Here is a 10,120-nt window from a genome sequence, read left to right as displayed (position 1 = left end):
TTCTAGAAATTCAGAATTTACTTTTGAAGTTAAATAGCTTTCCATAAATTTGCTATCTGGATGAAGACGATTTTACTTTTGTAAATGTTATATAATTAAAAACATTTAGAAACTAATAACTATTTAGGGCTTAGCTTGTGTCAGACACTATTCTAAATGCTTCACATTGTGTTATTTAAACCTCAGAGAAATGCCATAAAGCAGCTACTGTTATCATTCTCGTTTTTTGTCAATGAAATTAACAATGGCTTAGAGAGATGAAAGATCTGCCCAAGGTTACAGAACAGAGAGGTGACAGAACTAGGACAGGAACACAGGCAGCCTCAGCACAGAGCCCTTACACCTGGCTACCACTCCCAACCTGTCTCCCGATTGTGATAAATTTTGATCTTACCTAGTTATGTGAGCTTCCCTTGTTCCTGAGGACTCTTAGTGATGAAGAACTTCTGAACTTTTGCATGTGACAAATGAAGAATGAGATACGATTGCAGTTAGAAACCAGAGACATGAGAGACAGGAAGCCCATGGAAGTGAAGAAACCCTGGACAGTGACACACGCCCAGGGACAAATAACCAGTCTGACTGAATCCTCCACGTTTCCACTGAGCGTCTGTCACCATTGGGAGGGTTCAGCCACATTTTCAAAACAAGGTGTCAAAAGTGGAAGTATGTACTCAGTATCCTAAGACAAAATCAGACTTAACAATATCTATCTTCTCAACACCAGAGTTCATTATGAGAGTCGACTGAAGCAATGTTTGTGAAACTACTGATGTCAACCATGTAATGTGCAGGAAAGTGATTGATTATAACTCCGTTGAGAAGTTGAGGCCAGCCTGACTCACTTTTGAGGCCAAAAAGGGTTTGGAACTAGTAGAGGAAACAAAATCCTTAGGCCATAGGGATTCAACCTGCTGTTAACTTTGGCATAGAGACCTGAGGAGAATGAAGACATTTTAGCTCTAAATGTTGCCAACAAATTCTGGCTCCCTGTGCACTGATGCCGAATAGAAATATGGAGACAGAGATTTGGAGGATAAGAAATAGAGAGGCTTTTTATTTTCCTTGCCAGGCAAAGGGAAGACACAGTAAGCTAGCACCTCAAGAACTGTGCCCCCCTTTCCTGAGGAATTACAGGGATTCTTATAGGGAAGTTTTCAGTCCAAAGTGAGTGATAAGGATCAAAATGGTGAACGTCTAGCAGTCTTCTTCTTGCATTATTTCAAAACAGTCACTGCTGGAGTCGGGCAACCCAGTAATTGGGTCCGGTAGTCTCTGGGTTAACAGTCTGCGACCTCCTTTCTGAAATGCAAACAGCTACAAGGGGTGATTTGCTACAAGAGATTACAGGGGGAGCAAATACCAGGGGCAGAATGTAAATTGCCTAAATTACACAGGATTAGAGGTGACAGGTTAGCTTTGTGAAGGACAAATCTAACTACAGACGCTACAGATTAGTAACAGTTAAAACTAGGATTGATTAACTCAGGCCAGTTTATGTTTCTTCTCTAGCCTGTTTACTGGTCCCTTTATTTTCCTTGTTCTCAGGAGAGGGAAAACTTCATTTCTATTTTTTGCTGCAACATAAGCTCCACCAGAAATACTGGATAATGGAGGCAGAAATGCCACCATTTTCTCCTTCACAATTTTTTTGCGGTACGCGGGCTTCTCACTGTTGTGGCCTCTCCCGTTGCGGAGCACAGGCTCCAGACGCGCAGGCTCAGCGGCCATGGCCCACGGGTCCAGCCGCTCTGCGGCATGTGGGATCCTCCTGGACCGGGGCACGACCCCGCGTCCTCTTCATCGGCAGGCGGAATCTCAACCACTGCGCCACCAGGGAAAGCCCTCTACTTCGCTTTTTTATGCCGGTAAAGCCCAAGGAGTAACTGAATCTCTTTCATCTCCCAGTGGGAAGAAGGGTCAGTTGCTACCCAGCATGAAGAAGTTTCAGTTCTATTAGTTTGGACTCAACCCCTTTCAAAAACAAACATTCATATTTGTCCAAATCCTAAGATCGGTTCCAGTTGAGCCAATTAAACAAATATGGAGTGAAAGGAAGCACTCAGCTTGCTGGAATAGGTGGAAAGCTTACATACCAGTCCAAACTCATTCAGTCTTTTTGATGAAAGACGAACCACGCTTTGCCCTGAATGACAATGCGCAAAGGTATGTGTCAATGGCAGAGGGGTGTGGACTTGCCTGGATCCTCTCATGGGTGAGGACTTTAAAAACAATCCCTTCTAAGAAAATTTCAGTGGACTCTTTGGAGAGTTCTGGGAAGCACAATGTTAAGATTATTAATGTTGCTTTGTTGTCATGAGTTTATGTGGAAATAGAATGACTATAGTTAAACTTCTCAGGGCTTTATGGACTGTAGACTAGCTTAAAACTCAGAAGAATTTCTACACCATTGCCTTCTCATATTCTTACTCAACTTTGAGGTTTATCTAAATAATCTGGAGAATTCTTTCAATCTGTTTTCTTGTACGGACACAAAGTTTCTCAAATAAATGAAGCTAGTCTTTTCCAAATGCTTTCGTCATTCTTCTTATGTAACCTTGCTATTTGAATAAGTATTCAATATGTTGAAATGAATTAAAACAAAAGACATTGAAACTTCTTCCTTCGTGCTGCAAAATGTAAAATGATAACTCCTATTCTCTAGAGGGTCAAATTTTCCCTGCTTTTTTTTCTTTTTCATAAAACTGGATGATCTTAGAACTGGAAAGGGATCTTGAGCAAAATGTAGATTAAGGGACAACCTTTCAGAAGGCCTGTGGTATTTCTGATATCTTGACCCAAGGATCTTATCCCAAATTGTTAATGGTGGCTGCCCAGTTCATTATCAAGATGGCTGAAAATAGACTGTTGAACATAAATCTTTGAACTTGGTGTCTTATTTATGAAAACGATTGTTATTTTCTTTCCAATGCTCTAATTCAAAATACATTTGCTATTACAATGTCTCATTTTTTTGTTTACTAGTTTGCTTCTTTCTCCCCAAAGACTGCTTTTCCTTAACACATGACTTTGTATAAAAAGGGACGTAATTTCCCCTTGAAAACAATGTAAAGTTAAAAAGATTAGGCTATAACCAACAAAATAGAAACTAAGGAGAATTTTGGAAAAGAAATAATTTAAAATCTTACACCTTTGAGACAAATTTTGCCCTGAGTAAAATACCTTGCATGAACAGGAACATGGAACTTGTCACTTGCCCACTAGATAATTTATCTAATCCACTATGCATCCTAAAGTTCAGACAGGGCTCAAGAAAGCCCTAAATGGGGTGTGTGTGTGTGTGTGTGTGTGTGTGTGTGTGTGTGTGTGTGTAAAATGATAGATTAGCACACTTTGGCTTTAGAAAAGGCACTTTAAATTACATTTAAAAATTTTGTTTACTCATAAAGCAAGGTTGGCAGTGTTTATGATATCTATGAGAAATGATGTTTGCTTTTCAGATTACCTACTAGAGTAGAACATGTTCTCTTCAGGGTTGGTGTCAATGAATCCCCATTTCAGCTCCACTTTATTACACCCGCCTTCAAACACAGTATGGCTATGACAAAGAGGCACAGAGAGAAATGGCAAAGTTCTATCTGTCATAAATGACTGAAATATTAAGGTTTTTGAAAAGAGGCCGTAATAAGCTAATCCAGCCTACCCATCACAATCCAAAATGCTCAAAAGAAAGATCACTTACATTTAAAGAGAAGTTAATACCAAAAACCAAAAGTTCAGGAGGTTGTCTTTAAGGACATCCAGGTCCTGGAGTGGCAGGATCAGAACTTAATTGGTGGCCAAGGTCAAAGCTTGTGAGAATGGAGAGGAAGGGTCATGACTGAATAGAAGGAAATTTATACCATCCATTCCTCCAAGTAGGTTTAACTGCTTAACTGCTTACTTAATGTGCAGAGTTTATGTATGGTATGCTCTACAGCTCATTTTGTATTTGAATTCCTGTAGGAGGTATATTCAAATAGAGATTTTCTTTTTAAACACACACAGAATGCTTACCGAAAATTCCAATTGAATCTAGTTTTAGATATATTAATAGTTTCATCAATTTATGTAGGTAAATAAATGATGATTAGAGTATGTAAAAAGGTAACACTGCCTATTTTGATATATGCTCCTGTTTCTTTCCTGAATTTTTATTTGGTTAAATTACCTCAAATCTCCCCAGCACTACTGAAAAATGGGTAAATGGCTTTTAATATCATAGTATCTGTGTTTCATCATTTTCCTAATCACCATCAACATCAAAAATTTGCTGAGTAAATAAATGAATTAGTGGATAAATCTAGGTGTCCAGAGAATGTTGCTTAGTTACTGAGGAATATGATAAAGTTATTACTAACAATTCTTAATTATTTATTGAGTATTTACTTCATGTCAGATGTTTTACTTTGAGACACTGCCAGCTTGGCTGCAAATTCTACTAGGTCTCTTTCCTTTAAATTATGTTTCAAAGGACATTTTTCTTAACATCAATATATAGTAATTAATAGTAATTTAATAGAAATATAGTAAATTTTATACAAGCTACATAATAAATTTTACAGTAAATTCATAGGAATGAACAATCTTGCTTCGTGCTAATCTGGAATAAATCCACTATTATTCATAAATTGCATTGCACACTAATACAATAACAGATTATTACTCAGTAATAATTTTTCTGCTGTTCAGTCTCCAAATTATCCTTAAACTTGGTAAGTGCTGTGGCACAATCTGATCTCTTTCACACAATCTATATTCCCTCATTTTCTCTATATATTTAGAAAAATCTTATAAATGCAGAATTATTTAAAATGTTCTACAAATAACCAGATTTCTTTGGGGATAATTACCTTTACTCTTTTCTCTGTACCAGTGCTGTTCAATAGAAATGTAATGTGAACTACATATACAATTTAAAATTTCTTACAGCCACATTTTTTAAAGCATAAAGGACAGATGAAATCAAATTTTTATTTATAATTCATTTTATAAATAAAATTTAATTCTATTTTTATTTCTTTTAAACCAATAGATCCAAAATATTATCATTTTAACATGTAATCAATATTATTATTAATGAGAGATTTTCCATTCTTTTTTTTGCACTAAGTCTTTGAAATCTGAATATTATGTTACAGTGATAGCACATCTCCATTAGTATTAACCACATTTCAAGTGCTAAACAGCCACATCTGACTAATGGCATGTATTGAGAGTGTAGCTGTGTGCTCTCAGCCTTATGCTGCTTTTTCTTTTTGTTGTTGAAATGTTTCTTCAACCACATTCTTTATTGTTTCATATAGTACTCATCCCAAATATATAACTTTGTATCATAGATTGACCTGAATTGAATATCTGCCTATCAAAATTCCTACTATTCGAACCATCAAACGTACCTTCTCAAGTGCTTGACCTCTGCTCCCCAAATGAGCTTTGAGTTCTTATTGTCCAGCAAAAAGACATATGCACAACTATTTAGCTATAGTCCTTTATCAAAAGCATGATATCCACCACTGTTCCTGAAGTCGCTAAACCTGGAAGGATGGCTTGTTACACTGACTCTATCCAATAACAAATGCCAAACTATTATTTAAAAGTGTTTTTTTTTGATGATTTAACGTTTCCTAATAGAGAAAATGTCACCAAAATAATTGTTATTTTTAAAAATCATTTACACGTTCGACAGCTTCCTGGATCTAATGCTTCTGACAGTGTTGATTGAATAAAGAGCAACAGATACATATGTGTATAAGTAACATAGCAGCTTACTTGAGAGATTTTGCTTTGAGACCATAGGTATCAACACAAATTGTCCCCAAAAGAGCGCTGATTCCTCAATATTGAACTGTTTGTTCATGGTTAGTTCAATAGCCACATAATAGCCCAAGCTATCTTCATCACTAGCTGGACCACTGCAACCTTCCAACTAGATTCCCCACAACCACCTCATTCATTCTCTATATTGTACCTATTGTCATCATTTTATTTTATTTTATATATATATATTTTTAATTAATTAATTTATTTATTTTGGCTGCGTTGGGTCTTTGGTGCTGTGCACAGGCTTTCTCTGGTTGTGGCAAGCAGGGGCTACTCTTCGTTGCTGTGTGCGGGCTTCTCGTTGCAGTGGCTTCTCTTGTTGCAGAGCATGGGCTCTAGGCGCACGGGCTTCAGTAGTTGCAGCACGTGGGCTCAGTAGTTGTGGCTCGCGGGCTCTAGAGCACAGGCTCAGTAGTATGGCGCACGGGCTTAGTTGCTCCACGGCATGTGGGATCTCCCCGGACCAGGGCTCGAACCCTTGTCCCCTGCATTGGCAGGCAGATTCTTAACCACAGTGCCACCAGGGAAGCCCTGTCATCATTTTAAATCACAGATCTGATTCTGTTTTAAGCGCTTTTGAGATTAAAATTCTTCAATGGCTTAACATTCAAAATTCTGCGAGTGGCTAGGAAGGTGTAAAACTAGGCTCTACCTCTTCAAACTCATCTTGTCCCATTTCCAACCTGGCTCCCTGTGCTTCTTTAGTTTCCTTTGGTAAATCTAGCTCCTTACCACCTGAGCTAGCCCCCTGCCTGTAGTCCCATCTGGCAGATTTTACAGATCTCAGCCAAAATTTCATTTCCTCAAAGAATAATTCCCTGTCCCCCTTGATGAGAGTGGTCTTCTTATTGGTGGATTCATTACAATTATAATTAAAGATTTCATTATGTGAGTAAGCAGCTGTAGAATATCTGCCTTTTTCATTAGTCTGTAAGTTCCACTTGGGAAGGAACAGTGTCTACCTTATTACTCTTCATGTTCTGAATGCCTAGCTACTTCATAATAAATACTCACAACATTATAGCATAAAGATTAAGAGCTTGGCATCTAAAGTCAAGATTCCAGAATTAGAGAATGATATTTTGGGGCAAGTGGCCCAATATCTCCAAACTTCAATTCCTTAATCTATACAGTAGGGATAAGAAAGGTACCATTTTATAAAGCTATTGTTAAGATTAAATAAGATAATTCATGTAAAGTGCTTACACTGTTATTTCCTTATGGCAAAAGGCTCGGTGTACTTGAATGATTGTGTAGGTGATGATTTTTGTTAAACCACATACTTCCTCTGTGTTTTATTCCCTTGCACAAGCAAGTAACATTTTTATACTAGAACTTCCCATGTGTTTTATTAAAGGGAAAGAATGAACTATTTTGGCAAAAAAAATTGATACAGTTCTCGTAACAATTACAGTTTTAAATGTAAATTATAAAGACATGCTTTGGTTTGTGCTTTGCAGCTTCCTGTAAGCTTCAGTTATATGACTCAGCATGTGTAAGTGCAACTTATTTCTAGGACACTGACAAGGTCAAGTGTTGGGATTGGCCAGTCTGGTATGCCATAGTCACCGAAGAGGTGCCTCCCTGTGAAGCCCTTCAGTGCCCTGCCAGCCAGCATTCCCCTGTCAAGGCTCAGATCTTATTTAATACCCTCCCCCTCACTTCTACAGCCCCTTTATTTATGTATGCTAGGAAAATTTTGAGAAATGAGTCTTAGCCAAATATATATTAATTCCATGTCTTAAAAGTATTCCAGTTTCCATAGGACCCAATCAAGTGTCTGGAGGACAAAGATGGCATTCCCAGCCACTCAACAACTATTTTTTGATCACATCATTGGATAAAATATTAGAGGTTATTTAACTGATTGTGTGAATAAATGGAGAATAATTGTCTAACAAATACTAATATTCTGGCAATACTGCATTGTGAGAAGTAGTATAGCATCATGGTTAATTAACAGCACTGGCCCCTATAGTGATGCAACTTTGGAGTTATTCCCCCCTCCCCAAAAAAAGTGGGTCTACCACTTCAGGAAGTTATTAACTTTTCAAAGATTCAGTCTCTTACGTGTAAAATGGAGACCACATGGAGTTCATCTTCAGGACTATTAGGAGAATCCAACAAGATAATGTATAGAAAGCACATAGTATAATGCCTGGCAAATGTTAAGTGTTTCAAAATAATAGGTAGAGATGATTTCTATTTTTAATGTTATTCAGATAAATATATCAAAATCTCAAGAGGGTAAGAAAATAGGACTTATGATTAAATATGACTTTGCATATGTCATTTAATGTCTTGGAATACTTAATTCCTATGTAAATTAAGTTACTATTTTTCCGTATGGGAATTTGTTCATGAATAAAATTTCAAGCAGTTATCTTTATATAGCATTTTATAAAAATATTCATTAACCTCTTTCTATGTAACTGGCATTATGTTAAATCTTTTTAATGCATTATCTCATAACAACTCAATAATAAAGGTACTAGAATTATCTCCATTTCACAGATAGGAAAATTTGGATTAGAGTGATTAATTAACTTGTCTATGGATATAAAGATAATAATGGAGCTAGGAGCCAAACTTAAACAGTGTGACTTCAAGGCCCATGTGCTGGGCTATGCAAATATGATTCATGTACATCTTTGGACTCCGTGACAGAAGATGGGGTAGGCAGAAAAGAGTGTCACCATTTTGTAGAAAAGGAAGTTGCTGGAATCAGTGATAAATGATTTTTTTGGGGTCACATGGCTAATCAGTTGTGGAGCTAGATCTGGAACTTCCAATGGCTAATGCTAACATGAGCATTTATACATAGCCATTCCTTGTTACCTCTCAAAAATAAAAAGCAAGGTAATTATAGCTGTGAAAGCACTTTGAATAGAACATGAAGTGGTTCAGAAATGAGAGTGATTTTTGTTATGATTATCTTTATAACCATTGGTATTATCCTTGATGTCCTTTAAAGGAAGGGCTAACAGAACTTGTTCATTTCACTAAGTCAAATGTATCCATCTAACACCATATTGGTGTGCAGGACGCATTGGTTGGAACCAATGCTGAAAGGACTAGATCTGGAGGATGGAACTTAAAAAGTGTGAAATGTTCAGCCTCATGTAGGAAATCTCAGGTCTGAAGACAAAGGAAAGGCCTTTTCTTACAAAGAATAGTGACTTTCCAAAATTTCTGATTCTACTAAATATAGAAAGGAGGATTGTTATGCTGAGGGTTGGGTAATTCTCCAGTGTTGCAGGACGGGCTTCATTGATATGAATTACATTGGGTAGGGTCAAATGCATGACTCTGCTCCTTAAAGTGTTGTGACTATGGAAAAGCTATAACAACACATCTATCAACAGATTGTCAGATAAATAGCAACCAGGCTGCCAGACCTGGCTTTGCTCTGGGCCAACCTGGTTTTGACTCAACTTGGGTAGCCTGTTTCACATACTCACCCACATTCCTCTTCTGTCCTGACATTACCCATCTCATACCCTGTCCCTGTTTCTGGTTCAACCACTCCTTTCTGTTGCTCTGGTGATTTTGCTTTAGTGTCCCTATTTACTATAAAAATGTATTAAATTCTGGCCTTACCCACTGTACAGAGCCTCAGAAATTCTCTAACAAGCAGAACCTTGCCCAACCAGGACAATCTATGTTGGGTTTCCTCATCTATATCTTTAGGGGGAACAAAACAAAGAAGTAACAAGAGTTAGAATTTGGATTCAGGTAACTCTGGGCTCAAGATCCAGATTTGATTCTAATTCTTAAATATTTGACCTTAGCTAGTATTTAAGTCTTCTGAGCATCAGTAGTATTCCTTAAAATAAGATAAACATGGTACCTGTATCACAGAGATGTGGGCAGAAATAGATGGCTTTGGCCTTGCCTTTGATAAATGCTAAACAAGTTAACCAGTGCCAAATAATGTTAGTTATTTTTATTACATCTCTGTTGGGTTGAAATTCCCCAGCATATTTTCAACTCAATATAAATTTAAAGGGTAAGAACCATGTTTTCCTTGTTTCATCAGATATCTCCAGCCTCTAACACACAAAAGGTGCAGAGTAAATTTTTTTATATTAACGACTGGTAAGGATTACAAAGACACCCTATCACCAAGGAGACTGTGACTCCCCAAGTCCTGTGCAAAGTGCGCTTATAGTGGAACTGAAAAATGGTTCCATGTTAAAGTGTTCTCCCCTCTAGAAGCTGCTAGTTCAGATTCCTGGACATGAAATACAAAATCAAAGTAACAGTATTAAATTGATATGATTGGTGAGAATGATGG

Source organism: Lagenorhynchus albirostris, chromosome 16, assembly GCF_949774975.1.
Source record: "Lagenorhynchus albirostris chromosome 16, mLagAlb1.1, whole genome shotgun sequence".
Classification (NCBI taxonomy): domain Eukaryota; kingdom Metazoa; phylum Chordata; class Mammalia; order Artiodactyla; family Delphinidae; genus Lagenorhynchus; species Lagenorhynchus albirostris.
The sequence above is the reverse complement of the archived record's forward strand: the minus strand, read 5'-3'. Positions refer to the sequence as shown.